At 46.2% G+C, this 15,186-nt stretch overlaps 1 protein-coding gene across 3 annotated transcripts in view; it reads left to right on the forward strand.

Moving 5' to 3' along the window:
* Positions 1 to 15,186, forward strand: part of FERRY3 (FERRY endosomal RAB5 effector complex subunit 3) — a 327,577-nt gene that overhangs the window by 71,555 nt on the left and 240,836 nt on the right. The window lies entirely within an intron of this gene.

The raw sequence follows: 15,186 nt of genomic DNA on the forward strand, positions 1-15,186 counted from the left end.
TAGAAAAGGATCATTTCCAAAATTGGTCGGCAACTATAGTAAGGAGTTTTCCAACTGAGAAAAACAGGGGGAAAAAAACTGAAAGTGTAATTGCACATTTGAGAAGGAATTTTCCTCTGTGCAACGATACACTATTTGAAATTATTGATGTGGAAATTCCTCTATATTTTGGTATATTTTAATTGACAACAGACTTTCATCTGGGTATCTGCAAGTCTGCATCTGTCAATGTGGTTTCAATAGTACCTTGGGGAACGCTTGTAAAATTAAAACATTTATACACAAATATAAAAACATAATTGGAAATATACTACTGTTTCTGCTCAAACTGGTACGAAAAGCCAATTCATATTGGGGAGTCCGTGTAGGCCAAGAATGTACATAACACATTATTACACGGAGAGAGGATGTGGCCTCGTTGCTGATGGGACTTGGTTCGAGCCTCTGCTGGTAGGCTATACATCTTGTGATTCTGGGCAAATCACTCCCGGTGCCTAGGGAAAACAATACATTAGGTCTCGCATGTGTTCAAGTTAAGAGCTGTTTGCCTTGAAAATGACAATGTTTTTTTTTACTTTTGATTATGTATGCCAGTGTCAATAGCGCTCTGCAAATATAATAACTCCAACGCAAATAAAAAACAAAAATAAAAAACATTGTCATTTGCAACACAAACGGTTCTAACTTTAACAAATGCGACACATATTGCAAATGCTTTTCCTCTTTCTCGCCATTTTCTTTCCTGATCCCAGCCTACCATTGAAACTGAGTGTCTCGGTTTCTGCATGCCCCGGGCTCTTTTCTAACACCGAGTATTGTTGAGGCAGGACTAAGTTTTACGTGGCCTTGACAGTTTTAATGCTGCCCATTTCCTGAGTGACCGTTCAGGGTAGCTGTTCAGGGAGGGGGCGGAAAAGTTTCCCGACAGTGCTGCCCTGTATCTCGAGGCCCGGGTTTAGCTCTGTGGGTTGGAGCGGGGTTCTGATTACACACCTACGTCGCGGGGTCAATCCCCCTACAGGCCACTGTGTAATTTTAGGGGAATTCTGACAGGCCTACGGCTGTGATAATTTGACTCGCCCCTATGCAGCAGCAGTAATGCTGTCCCTCAATTAGGAAAACTGGGTAAAGTTAAACTCTAAGCCGAACTGTGAAGCTACAAAGACCTTCAAACCTGTCTATTGATCACAATGGGACCCTGGTTCACATGTCATATCCGGAAGAAGGCCGTGGCGGCGGCCGCCAAGTCATGTTGCACTGACTGATTGCATCACACTGTCCGTTGCGACAGCCACACCCACCCGAAAATGAAAAAAAAAGTGAAACTATTACCAGCATAGGGATCGGCAGCACACCAGCCACCATGTTTAAACAAGTAGTCAGCCAGCGGCTGGGTGGGTACTGGTAGGCTAGGACAGCAGGGCCTAGTAGTTAGTTTTATCTTCTTAACCCCGCAGCCTGTGCACGGTGTGCAGCAGCCTTCCCCATTGTCGATACTTCCTTGCAAAGTTGCACGGCTGAGATGTGATAAGGTGACCCGGCTGCTCTCGGCACCGCGCCACCACCACCAACTGCCGTGCAGGCCTTGTGTGCACGGTCTTTAACATTAAGCAGTGGCTTCAGGGAGTATTTCATGCCAGACTGCATTGAGAAATGAACATTCTTTTTCTCTAAAGCACGAGTGAGGCATTCTACCTTCCCCCACCCCCCAGCGCAGGCCAGTACAGTACTGAGGGCCGCGGCGCCAACACGATACAGCTGCGGCCGGTGGGCCTGCCCTGGCTTCAGTGAATCTGAAATTATTAAAGCATATTCCTATAATCAGTATTATTGGAGCTTCAGCTCCCCCCCCCCCCCCGGCCCGCCGGTGATCTTACAACCAAACTCTCATTGAAGTAAGTCAAGTCACACACTACCAAATAAAAATACAGAGTGCGTTGGTTTTTGCACGCACGGTATGAGTACTGTCTGACGGTATTGGAATGGCATGACAAGTAGTTAGTACTTCAGTAGGCTTAGCGTTAGCTCGTCACTTAGCTCACTCACAGTACAGTAATTCACTTAACTCACACACGGTTGTATTAACTTCCTTCAATCTTACCGTCCGTTACTCGTGGTGGGCGGTCGGCTCAGTGGCTCGGTCAGTAATAAATGATTTTTCAGATCAGGCGGCCAGGCCTGGTGCACTGCTGCTCATCCAACAATATCCACAACCACGAGACAGCAGTGTCGTCCTCCTACTCCTGGTTAGCAGTGGGCTGCGGTGGCGCGCGCGCGCGTGGTCATGTGACACTGGCGCTGCACGTACAGAGGACCCTATCAGAACAGTCAGATTAGTTCAGAACCAACCCAAATCCAGCCCGCCCCTGGTGCCCCAATAAATCAGTGGGACACACACGGCGCACGCACAGTCAACTGTGTGAATAAGACTTAAGTAACCAACCAGCTGCCGTTATGATTACAAGCGCGCGCCACGCCCCCACCAATAATTTATTCTCTCTCTCTTTGACTGCACCGTGCGCGGCAGGCAGCAGCTAATTAAGAGAAGTATAGAAGTGTGTGTTAGTCGATCACACACAGCCGCAACGAGTACAGTCATTAACCGGGCTCCTGTGACCTGAAGGCTGCATGATTGAACAGGCTGAGGCGGAGTACACAGAGTTCTTATGGTACATTAAAAAAAATCAATGACGCACGGGCGAGATGCATAGACCCGGCCCTGTCAATTAAGTGCCGGTGCTAAGCACCGGCAAGCACCGGCACAAATGGGAAAGGTGAAAGTGGTGTATGAACCTCCGACTTGCTAATACCATGCTTACAGGCTTTGCAGGTAGAGCATTTCAAAAATCCCTTGCTATCATCTAACCAGGATCCTGTGATCACCTCAGGGCTACTGGAGACCAGGCTATCTTGCATAGACCGGGCTTTGCGATAGGTAATGCTAGGGTATTTAGGCATTGCAGGGCCAATAACAGGGTCACTAGATATCAGGGACCAATTGTCCTGGATAATTTTGTGGATGTTTTTATGCTGATTGCTATAGCCAATGATCAATCTGGTCTCCTCACATGGTCTATTAGTTGGAGGCTGCTGGCTTGCAACTCCTGAGCCCAGGAGTACTGTCCTCTCTATTTTATTGGCCCTGTGTGTAGCATTATCTATAATCTCAGGTTTGTAGCCCCTTTGAAGGAAACAAGCCCTACAGTGGGATTGTGCCAGCCGGCATTCCTCCTCACTGCTGCAAATTCTCCTGACACGGAGCATCTCACCATAGGGGATGCTCCGTATCAAGTGCGCCGGATGGTGACTATCGGCGTGCAGCAGAGTGTTCCCTGCCGTGGGCTTACGATACAATCTAGTTTGGAGATTGCCGTCCTGGACAAAGATTTCCACATCCAGGAATACAATGGACTGAGTGCTAATGCTGCTGGTGAACTGGATGTTGAGGTTATTGATATTAAGTTCTTGTATAAATTCCCTCACCTCACTCTCAGTCCCATCCCAAACAAAGAACAGATCATCAATATACCTTGACCAGAGTTTCACTTTGGTGTTCATGGTGACATTATGTTCCGCCAACAGGACCTGCTCCTCCCAGTACCCCATGTGCAAACAGGCGTATCTGGGAGAGAAGCAGGCCCCCATTGCCACACCCCTGGTCTGAAGAAATAGCTGTTTGGCAAATAAGAAAACATTGTTTTCTAAACAAATGGAGATCATGTCTAACAGCATTTTCGAATGTTCATGGAAGCAGGCTTCCCTCTTACCAAGAAAATACTGGATGGCTTTCAGTCCATTTTGATGGAATATACTGGTGTATAACGAAGTAACGTCCATAGACACCAGAATATAGTTGGAATTCCATCTAAAATCAATGTCTCCTAAGTAAATCACTCGTGTCAAGGATAAAGGAAGGCAAGTTTTTTACATAGTCTTGAAGGAAGAAATCGATATACTTGCTCATATTTTCCAAAAGGCTGTTACATGCGGAGATGATGGGCCTGCCTGGTGGCTGCTGGTAGTTCTTGTGGACTTTAGGGATGAAGTATATTACCGGAGTCACTGGGTGGTCCTTCTTTAAAAATGTATACTCATCCATGGTCAGCAAGCCTTTACTCCTCCAGGCAGACAGTTTGGAATAAATTTCATTCCTGGCTAAAAGAGCATCCTGCATAGTGATACGTTTGTAGCAGTCCTTGTCGTTGAGCTGTTTAAGGGCTTCTTCCAAATACATTTTACGTGGCCATAAGACCACATTGCCACCTTTATCTGATTGTCTTATGACCAAATGTTTGTTTGCCTTGAGCTTTTTGATAAGTTTATGGTATTCACTGTCCCTGTAGTTGTATCTTTTAGATGCATTAGAGTTTTTAATCTGCAAATCCTTCAATTGTGAGGTGACACGCTCATGGAATATGTCCACATTGTCTTTTACCATCAGGGGACAAAATTTGGATTTAGGTTTGAATGGTGTCTGACAGGGTGCAGGAAGAGGTTCACCACCCAACGCTGTCTGACTCTCCGTATGACAGGGGAACTCCTCCTCCTGGAGTTCCAAAAATTGTTGTGTTAGGGCTGCTCCTATTGTGACTGGTTCATTAGAGCCACTGGTTGTGGTGTGGACAAGAGCAACATCTTGAGTCTCGATCGTAGCGTTCGAATCCACTACTGTTCGTGTAGCATGATATTTGCGCAGTTTTAGTTTGCGCACATACTTGAACATGTCGATCTTGGTTGTGGCATTATCAAAGTCACCCCGTGGGCTATATGATAGACCTAAAGCTAAAATGGATGTCTCTTTCGGGGTCAGAGCAGTATCAGTCAAATTTATGACCGCATGAACATTATCGTTGGAGTCAGAAATGGAATTTACTGCTGTGGTTGAGCTGGCTGAGCCTTGTTCCACTGCCATCTGGAACGCGGTTTCCTTTGCCTGCCTCCTACGTTTGCGGCGTTTGTTGCTTTTCCGCCTCTCTGCGCGTTTCCTGTTGGCGCGTTGGCGGCGGCTGCCTGTGTTCCCGAGCGCAGGGTTAATTTTCGATCCTGCTGGACCATTTCCATTTCTTGCGCAGGGGTGAATTTGCGAAACCCCGACCGATGTTGACGTCTGCTTCCGTGTCAGACTCACTTTCAGGCTGTGAGTTATCTCCCGAGATCGAAGACACCTCAGTCTGTCCTGTGGTTGCTGTAGTGCCTATGCTGGTATTAGCGACAGTGGTGGTGTTGTTGCGCCGCTGCTTGATATTGTCATACCTTTTCGCGAACATAAAGATCTGGCCGTTTTCATAATCCAGTCTGTCGCGTTGAAACTTGTACGCCTTCCTCTTTTTAATGACATCTTCCTCACGTTTAAGCCGTATATTCATTTCCTCTCTATATTTAGTGAGTTCAGGAGAGGGAGGAAGTTTGTCAATGTCAGCATTAATTTGGGCAATTTCATCCAAAAGCTTGATTCTGTCACTTTCTGCATACTGGATGAGTATACCCATTAGGCGTTTAGAATTCTCAAGGTTACATTGCGCCCAATCTGCGAGCATTTGTGGGTCGGGTTTTTCATAGGAGGGTGCTAATAAAATGCGTAGTCCTCGTGGCACCCGCCCTACCTCTAAGTAACCCGTTAAGGAAGTATGCTTTTGCTGCATTTTTCGAGGCGCTCAAATAATTCCTTAATACCAGTACTTTGTTCAGGCACACTAATGGAACTAGAGTTGGGAACGGACTCCCCAGCCGGGGGGTCCGTAAACATGCCCCTGGACGCCTCCACACGCCCCCCCAACGTGTCCGCGGACATGGTGCGTAGCAATGGGCAAAATGACTTTGTGCACAACAGAATCGAACTCCTACCCGGCAATGCTCCTCGGAGTCGATCCTGTACACTTCACACAGGGATTCCCGCAGTTAGTCCTTCTCGGCTTGCTGGTACTCGGTCGGTGTGCTCAGGGTACCCTGACCAGCACTCGCTGACCCGGTGCCTCGAACTACTTCCGGTCTTTCCTCGGCACGCCTTCAAACAATTCCGCTTTCCCTGGGGTGTGGTGGCGTCTCCTCACGGAGATTTTGAAAAGTTCAGAAGAAACAGTGCTCCTTGCCGCAGCTTGCCCAAAACGTGAAGGGGTCTCACCAAGTCCGGGGAAGCAATCCCGGATGTAGAAATGAGGTATGTCCAAGTTCCTAGAGCAGGTAGCGCAGCGCGTACAGCCACACCGACAAACAGGAACCAGCGAGACCCAAGGAGGTGCAAATTTTTCTTTTTATTTAATGCTTAGCCCAGCACCAGTCCGCCATGACGCGTTTCGGCTAAAGATAGCCTTGATCACATGACAACGTCACGAGGGCTGACCACCCTTTTAAAGTGCAAAAGTGCCATCACATGTTATGGAAAGCAAAAAAATACTATACTTTCCAAAGTGTTTACAAACATAGTATTGCAGCATAAATGCGAGTATTGCACAATATGTATACAAGTAGTTAGCATGTCTTTCAAAATTGCAGTAAAATACATTTAAACACTTATAACTTGTAAAACCTCAGTAATCAAATATGATTGTACAAATTCATGGCAACGGCTAGAAGAACTTCTTAAAAGAGTAAAAAAGTTAAAAGCCAAATAAATAAATAATTATATTGCCATTAAAATTCCATCACATCACTACTCCTTGTGCAAGATGAATCAAACAACTGTGTGGAGAGTGCCAGTAAATAACAAATAATCCTTGTTGTCATGGATTTAGAGTACATAATGCCCAAGTGGGCTGTACAACCATACTGAGGTAAAGAGGTACAAATTTCATTGTGCAAATACGCAAAATTAGTGCAAAACATGTAAAATGGCTATAAAGTGCTACCGTAAAATTGTGCGAAAAATGTTAAATCATTAATCATAAAAAATCTTTTACAGATAGGTCAAAAAAGAGGTTCCAGAATGCACGTTATGATATCAATACTCTAGTTCAAATACATGTTTACAGGACAATTACAGTACTGAGGAAAAAAGTGCAATGTGCATATAACAAGATTAGCAGGTCACTATAGATAGGTGTGGCAGTCCTCCCCCATGTTAAGCCCTTGCGGTGCCTTAGTATCGAGTGATATGATGTAACGAGTCTCCAGTTTTCGGAGTAGGGACTCTCTATCACCTCCTCTCCTCTGGGGGGGGAACATAATCTATCACATAGTATTTCAAAACGGAGGCATCTTTCCCATGAGTTTTCTCAAAATGCCTGGCAACTGGATATGCCGCATCCACATTAGTGATAGCATGCATATATATATATCCCTGCATCTGTTTTAGGTGAAATAAGCGGATACATCCATGTCAGATACACCTAAAGAAAAATCTTTCTGGCATCTGCAGGAAGAAGAGACTGCACATTGACGATCCCCATAAAGACCACCTTTATTGTCTATACCTAGACCATAAACCTAAGGACTGCAAGATATGTCACACTTTTTCTTCAAAGACTTTAAAAAATCATGATTGCAGGCTTTTACTATGGCTACAGAGGCTTAAAGACTGGGGTGGTCCTGTTTATGATGAGGAGAGTGATGTTTCCTCAAGATCCTCCTCTAAAACGACTCAAAAAGACCACTGAATGACTCTCCAGGTCACTCCTCTCAACAACCTCTAAAGGAGACACACAAAAAGAGGATTCTGGAAAGGAGGACCCATCTTCCAAGTTGCCTCCTCCACAACATGCTATAAGTTCAGTTTCTGTCAAAAAATCCTCTCGGAAACCGGCTTCAGAACCTTCTACTCCATCTTTTAAAGTTAAACATGCTTCCAAAAAAGCCTATCTCTGCCCAACTGATGGACACCTCGTCGACGGCAACCTCGACGATGAAGAAATCTTCTTTGAGGGCTATCTGGTAACCTCGTCGATGGATACTGTGCGCTACAATTACGGTGTCATAGGCGGTGATCTCGTCGACTACCTCATCGTCGACAAGCCAAGTCACCTTGTCGTCGACGGTGAAGATCACCAAGGCTTCTAAGTCATTGTCGACGAAGTTTCCAACGACTGAGATAACGAGTCTTTCGTCGACGGCTATTCCAGCGTCGACGATGAGCCTACCGTTGACTTCCCTCTCGTCGACGATCCCTCCCATCATTTCGTTGAATGCCTCGTCGGCCATGGATGTATAGTCAATGGCGATTCTATCATCCACTCCCATATTACCGAGAGGTTTCATTGTCATCGTCAACGTCACTTACCTCAGTTGACGGCTCTTCGACAACAATGATTCAGAAAAGGGGGGTGGTGATGAACAGAGTGTCTGAATTAAGCAGACCACTCTTATCCAGTCCAAAGATCAGGGCTTGACCCATCACCGCTTTTTAGCTCACTGCACCATCCCAGCTCAGAACTTGGCTATATGCAAATTAGTCTGACCCTTGCCCAGTGCATCATGGGAACAGGGCAGACCAAACAACCAAGCCAATTCTTATACTGGGAAGGAAACAAGCTACTGGGGACCAGTTTCTGGCCTTTCAGCCGTCTTCGGCCCGGCTTGCTTGAATCCTGATGGTGCAATGAGCTAGGGACTCACATCTGAGTATACCCTTCCACGCTTGTGGTGGACAAAAATGATTCAGAAAACAACAACAGTTTCTTTCAAAATCCAGACACACATACAAGCGAAGACAACTGCGTTGATGACCTCGTCGACAACACCTGCATCAGAGACAGGAAAATTGATTTTTCTCCCAAAATTTCAGCAGGAAAAGCTGACACCTTCTTTGACATCACCAAGTAGAGTCCAGTCCTTGTTACCAGCACGCCTCTTAGGTGATGAGGAGTATTCTGATGACGACCGCCTCTTTGGAGCAGCGCAAAGTCGTTAGAACTTAATGTAAAGTATCACGAAGACTCCGATGAACAGGAGTATTATGGTCAGCAATTTTATTACTCTGACCAGCGTCGTCAGCACTAGGCTCAACAGGACATGTTATGCCTTCCTTCCACACTTGTTATGGATCTACAATCCATGCTAGCAGATTACAGACAAAGATTTCCGCTAACGGCACCGTACCTTCTCCATCTCCTCCGCCACTTCCTATGGTAAAAACTCCATCCTCTCTTCAAGCACAAGTACTTGTTCAACAGATGGCCTCCCTGCGTGCCGTCCACCCTGTGCCTCTTCTGAGGTAACAATATTCAAGGGGAGGAAGATCCGAGCTTTTTCCCCAAGCATGTCGGTCACCCCACAACAGCAGCCCGCTGTGTATCTGGGCAGGGAGCCTCATCCAGGTAGCTCAGCAGTAATCCCTCCACAAGCGCCCAGTGTCTGGTTGAGCTCAGGGACTGTAATCTGTGTTTCGATGTCACAGTGTGGTGTAATGGAACTAGCTGGGACCACCTCAAGGTTGTCTGTTTGTGTGGTCTCGGTATGATGTCTGGTGTTTCGGAGCCATTACAGTGTTCCACTAAGTCTTCTGTGGGGGGGCCCTCCTCCTCAGGCACACCCATCAGGCATCCAGGCATAACCCATCACCGGTGGGGTGGGGGGCAGGTGATTTAAAGTTCGTCCCAGTCAGTCTCAGGGCTCAGAGACTCTCCGGCGCCACCTTTCCCAATACCCCGCAAATAATGTATTTACCAGTGAGGGCACCAGGACCTCAGGGCTCCTCACCCTTCTTCTCTTCTGCTAAAAGGTTTCAGCTGGGCCCTCGCGCTGCGTCGTGGCTTACTGGCCACTCAACATCCACTGTTGTGGTGGCTCGGTCGGTCCCCACCAACACGGCCATGCGCTTGAAAAGCCCCTGCAGGTAGGGCTGTATCATGCTCGGACGGAGAGGAGCAGACCTCCAATAGGCCGCCGATCCGCCTCACCTCCATAGGGCCCCGTCCTCCGCTCCGCCGTCTGGGCTGTGGGGTTTTACTTCGCTTCTATTGCCCTCGGGCCCATCTCTTCCTCAGTTGGCCTCAACTTTGTCCCGACACAGAGTACTACCAGTTCAACGAGGCGCCCGGCCGAAACCAAAGTCGTTATTTCACGGGCCAGAGCGCTCCAGGATGTGGGCGCACAATCCGCGGCTCTCCGCCTCAGTTTCTGGCCAGGGGACCTTGTCTCATTCGAGGGTAGACACCTCTGCGGCACTGTCAGCTTAAAGCCGTGTGGAGGAGGGGGGGAGGCCCACAGCTGCAAAGACTTACCCCACTCTCACCTCTGCAGCCTCAGCCTCCTTGGGGTGTCGCAATTATGGACACAGTCCTCCTGCTGCCATGTTGATGGGTAGCGGGTCTGTTACGGCATCGAGAGGTTGGGGGTCCGTCTTTTACCCTGACGACAGGTCTCCTCTTCTTAACTATTAGTCCCTTTATATTGGGTCGAATATGTCGGTGATGGCAGGATAACCGAAGGATTAAGAAATGGGCCGGCAGAGAACTACCAGTTGCCCATCTTGTCAGCCACACATTTGGTGATTGTTCATCATTGTTGCCACGGTGAGTAAAATGCTTGTAATATCTTAAGTTGCACATGTTTATAATATGAAGTATGGAGAATGAGACATTTGCTTTGATGCTGCCTGCATGGGGACCATCATCCATACAAATCTATTACCTTTAATAATCTAAAGCCTATAGAAGGCCAATAGTAAGCCCTGATATTCGGCAGAGCCCATCCTCCCCCCAATTTAGTGCTTTGTGAGTTTTCGTGTATCTACACAGTAAGCTTGACCAAATGGAATCAACCTTCTGTAAATACTCTGAAGTTAGAAGTAAAAGAGAATAATGGAATAAATATAGGTCCCTGGGTAGAAAATGATATTTTTATGATGTTACAGTTCGTAATTGCTTTCACTTCTGCAATTCGACCACAGAGCTCCAGAATAGAGGTTGAATTCGGCTTTAGGAATAATTCTATCTTCATCCCTGTATGTACTGTATGAGTAGACTAAGGATTTGAGTTTTTCTTTCTTCAATAAATAGCTAGATATTGCTTCAAAAACTCTTGTCTCTCTTTCAGCAGTTGGCTTGGAAGTAAATATAGCAATACTTATCTGCATATGCAGCAATCTTCAGTCTGCCCCTTGTATTGTGAATGTAGGAATGTCCTCAGCCCTTTTAAGATGCTATAGATAAGTGTTCAAGTGGCAAATAAAATTGGCGAAATTCAATACACTGACCTTGTATCACAGGTTATACTGAAGCGCTGTGAACTTGTCCTAATTCACAAAGATTTTAAGCTCTGGCAAAATATTTTGGTATGTTCAAGCGCAGAACCTTGCTTTACCAAGATAGACCATTGGTATGAACAGGTGACCATGTTGAGTGCTTTTTTAGCGGCCAGTAGGACTATCAGAGCTCTTACCCGAGACCCGGCTGGAGTGTCAAATATGCAAATGAGCATATTGATATGAGATGTGGTGTCTCGATGGGGAATAAAAACATGTAAAAAAGCAAGACTAAATGATTAACTGCTTTTAAGATGTGAAAGATTGCACTATTAGTTTGTGTTTATGTTGAAGGAGTGTCCTATTTGGCCGGATAACTGTTCATCTTGGTAAATAGGTTCATAATTGATTTATAGGATGTGTTATAGAACTCTTCCGGTATAAAGTGTGTTCCTGCTGCTTTCCCACCCGGAAGATTTTTTTTTATATCACAATTATGTTTTCCCACGGCAGTATTAGGTGACTGTTCTGCTCTGGTCTGAAGAATGTTGTTAAAATTTGGTAGATAATCTTCACAGCAGCAGCTGCTTCTTCTGTACGTAACTTAGAGTAGAAATCACAAACGTTTTCCCTCATGCCCATGGGCTTTCTGATTTCTTATCTTATCTTATCTTAATAGAAATTTATAAAGCGCAGGGTCACCTGGAGATTTCATGGCGCTGATCAGGCAGATATCACATTAAAGGGAGGTTACCCAAGAACGTGCTCATACAGCCAGGTTTTAAGCCTTCTTCTGAACACCAGAAATGTTACTCGTCTGGATTGCTAGTGGTAGGGAATTCTAGAATTTTGAGGCGAGGTAAGAGAATCTACACCCTCCCTGGCGTCTGAGCTTGAAGGTAGGGATAGACAAGAACTGGAGATGGGCGGACCGTAGGTTGCGAAGAGGTACATGCTTAACTATGCGGCAGCTGATAAATTTAGGGCTACTGCCATGCAGGGCTTTGAAAATTATACACCCTGACTTGAAGGCGATACGTTGGGCAATAGGAAGCAAGTGAAGTTTGTCCAACAGGGTCTAGCGGATATCCATCTGGGTTGCTTGTGAATTAACCCAGCAGCCTGGTTTTGTACCAGTTGGAGACGCTTAAGTCGGCCCAAAGGAATGCAGAGATAGATGGAATTGGAAAAGTCTAGGCGAGACAAAACCAGGGCAATCACAAACTGTATCAGAGCAGAGTGGTTGAGCAAGTGGGCAAGCTTCCTAATCCTGTGTAGCTGAAATAGGCAGGACGAAACCACTGCCCCACTTGGCCTCTAAGAGAGAGGTCAGCATTAATGATGACCCGAGACTTTTTACCGATGAGAAGGGGGCGGGAGAGGGACCCAGTTCCACCGGCCAATAGTGAGGGCCCCAGGAAAGTTCGTTCTTCCCAGGCAACATTAGTTCAGTCTTGCCCGGGTTGTCTTTCAGCTGGTTTATGTCCATCCAGCTCTGAATGTGGAGCATAGTAGTTTGAAATTGAAGAATGGAGTCAGAAGAACTATCCAGGGTTAAGACCAGCTGGAGATCATCCGCATAGTTGAAAGTGGTAATCTTCATATTTTTGAAAGAGTGAATCAGAAGCCGGAGATACAAATTAAAGAGGAGTGGGGAAATGGACAAGCCTTGAGGGACTCCGCAAGAAGTCGCACGTTTAGGAGCAGAGAAGGAGGCGAGACGAGCAGCTTGGGTTCTACTCTCGAGGAAGGATTTGATCCAGCTGTAGGCATCGCCTGAGATGCCGGCCTGTTTGACACGGTCCAGCAAAGTATTGTGGTCGACCGTGTCAAAAGCGGCTGACAAATCTAATAACACTAACGCCTGGGCGTCACCTTTGTCTGCATTGCCTCTCATAGTATCCAACATAGCCAGAGTTACAGCCTCAGTAGAATGGGCAGGCCTGAAGCCTGCCTGATGCGGCTCAAAGTATTCTGTCTGTTCTATGAAATTGGATAAGCTCTTGGTCACATGAGTCTCTAAGATATTAGCCAAGAAGGGGAGAAGATAAATAGGCCGATAATTAGAGAGGTTCACAGGGTCAGCCCCCATATTTTTGAGTAGAGGGATAACTATAGCATTATTAAAAGCAGAAGGGACCCTACCCTGCGTGAGTGACTCATTAAGGAAGGGTAACACACTGTGAGGAAGGTAGGAAAGAATGTCTCTCATGATATAAGAGGGACAGCAATCATTAGGGGAGCTGGATTTAACGCGGGTCAATAGATCTGAGAAAGTCGAAGGGCAAATGAGGGGAAAATGATCCAAGGTGGATGCATTGATTATCGGATTGTCCAAAGATTCCCCAAGCAATGTGATGGAAATGCTGGCTTTGATGGTAGAGATCTTCTCCAAGAAGAAGTTGTTCAGGCAATCACATAGGTCTTGAGTGAGAGCTTTGTTTGGGAAGGATCCTTTCAGAGTTGCACAGGTCGTTGACTTTTGAGAAGATTTCCTTCGACTTATTCTGGGAGTCTAATATTCTTTGTGAAAAATAGGCTGCTTTGGCTCCCAGAATAGCAACTTTATATTCTTTACGGGCTAAAGAGAATTGGTGTTTGTCTTCCGGAGAGTATCGTGATCTCCATTTCCTTTCCTTTTGGCGAAGCTCAAGTTTCTATTTTTTTAGTTCAGCAGAGAACCATTTTTGAGAGTCAGAATGACGAGCGCGGGTGAACTTAGTGAGTGGGGCGTGCATATTACTGGCCGACTGCAGCCAAGAAGAGATATTGACTTCCATAGTGTTGACCTCTAAATTAAAGGTGGGTACTGAGCTGGCCACAGTGTCCACAAAGGCTTGTTTATCTAAGGCACTCCACTTTCTAGTGACTCCGCCTCCTGAGGTGATGTTCTTTGGCTTAGGAAGCATGATGACATTAAATTGTATTAGATGATGGTCCGACCATATACATGGAGAGATTGACAGTTATGTCAATGAGAGATTAATGGACCAGTTTTGGTCCAATGCATGGCCTTTAATGTGGCACAATGAATGTGTTGAACGAAATTTAAATGTAAAAGTAAGTCGAGTAACTCTGTGGCGTGAGGTCTTCCTAGTGCGTCGTTCAGCCAAATGTTCAAGTCACCTATATGTAAAATATTAGTAAAATTCATGGCCAAATTAGCCAGGTGTTCACATAAGGAGATGGGAAAATTAGGCATGGGCTGGGGAGGCCGATAGAGGAAAACAAAATTAAGAGCTCCACAGCTGGAGTCAAGTTTAATTACTATATTCTCCACCGCCGGCAGAACCAAAGGAGATATACAAGAACATTTATGGTGTTTAAGTATAATGGCGGCGACTCCACCACCGGGTCTGCCTGAAGATCGATTAGCCTGCAATATATAGTAGTCCTGGGGATGGGCGGCCAAGATATCGGGAATAGAGTCCTGGGATAACCAGGTTTCAGTAATCAAAGTATATCTGGTTTGTCTACTGAGAGCAGTGAAAAAATATCAAGCTGATGTTTAACTAGGGAACGTGTGTTGAGGTACATGATGCGGACAGCAGAGTGTTTAAAAGTAGTTGGGTCAGGGGTGAGGGAGTGGTAAGGAGTGCAGGTAGGGGCAGGAGGGGAGCTATGTATGTGAAAAATCCCATGAATTTTTAGACGATTACAAACGGCCATATCAAGAGGTAAGTGCTGTTTGGAGAAGGACCTGTGTTCCTCTGAGGAGTATTTAAAAAAAATGGCCAGAGTGCCTGGTCCCTGGGCTCGTCGGGGTGCGGACGGGCGTAGAGTGGCTTGCCTTTGTCGCACCGCCGGCGTGCCCGCTGCGCGCGTCCGCTGCGCTCCCGCAGTGACACGTGCATTTAAACTTAGGCTCTGCCTCAATCTCCTCCCCCCTTGTGACCGATTGGCTGAGGCCTCAGGGTGGTGTACGGAGCGTCAAGCGGGCAGCAAGAGATACAAACAATTTCCAACGAGTTCAATTTTAAAAGCACTAAATCAGAATCAAAGTAACATTTTGCGATAGAACGATTTTAAAACTAATTTAAGCGAGCAACAGCCCGTCAGCGTGACAACAG

This window comes from Lissotriton vulgaris, chromosome 1_1 (genome assembly GCF_964263255.1).
Source record: "Lissotriton vulgaris chromosome 1_1, aLisVul1.2, whole genome shotgun sequence".
Lineage (NCBI taxonomy): Eukaryota > Metazoa > Chordata > Amphibia > Caudata > Salamandridae > Lissotriton > Lissotriton vulgaris.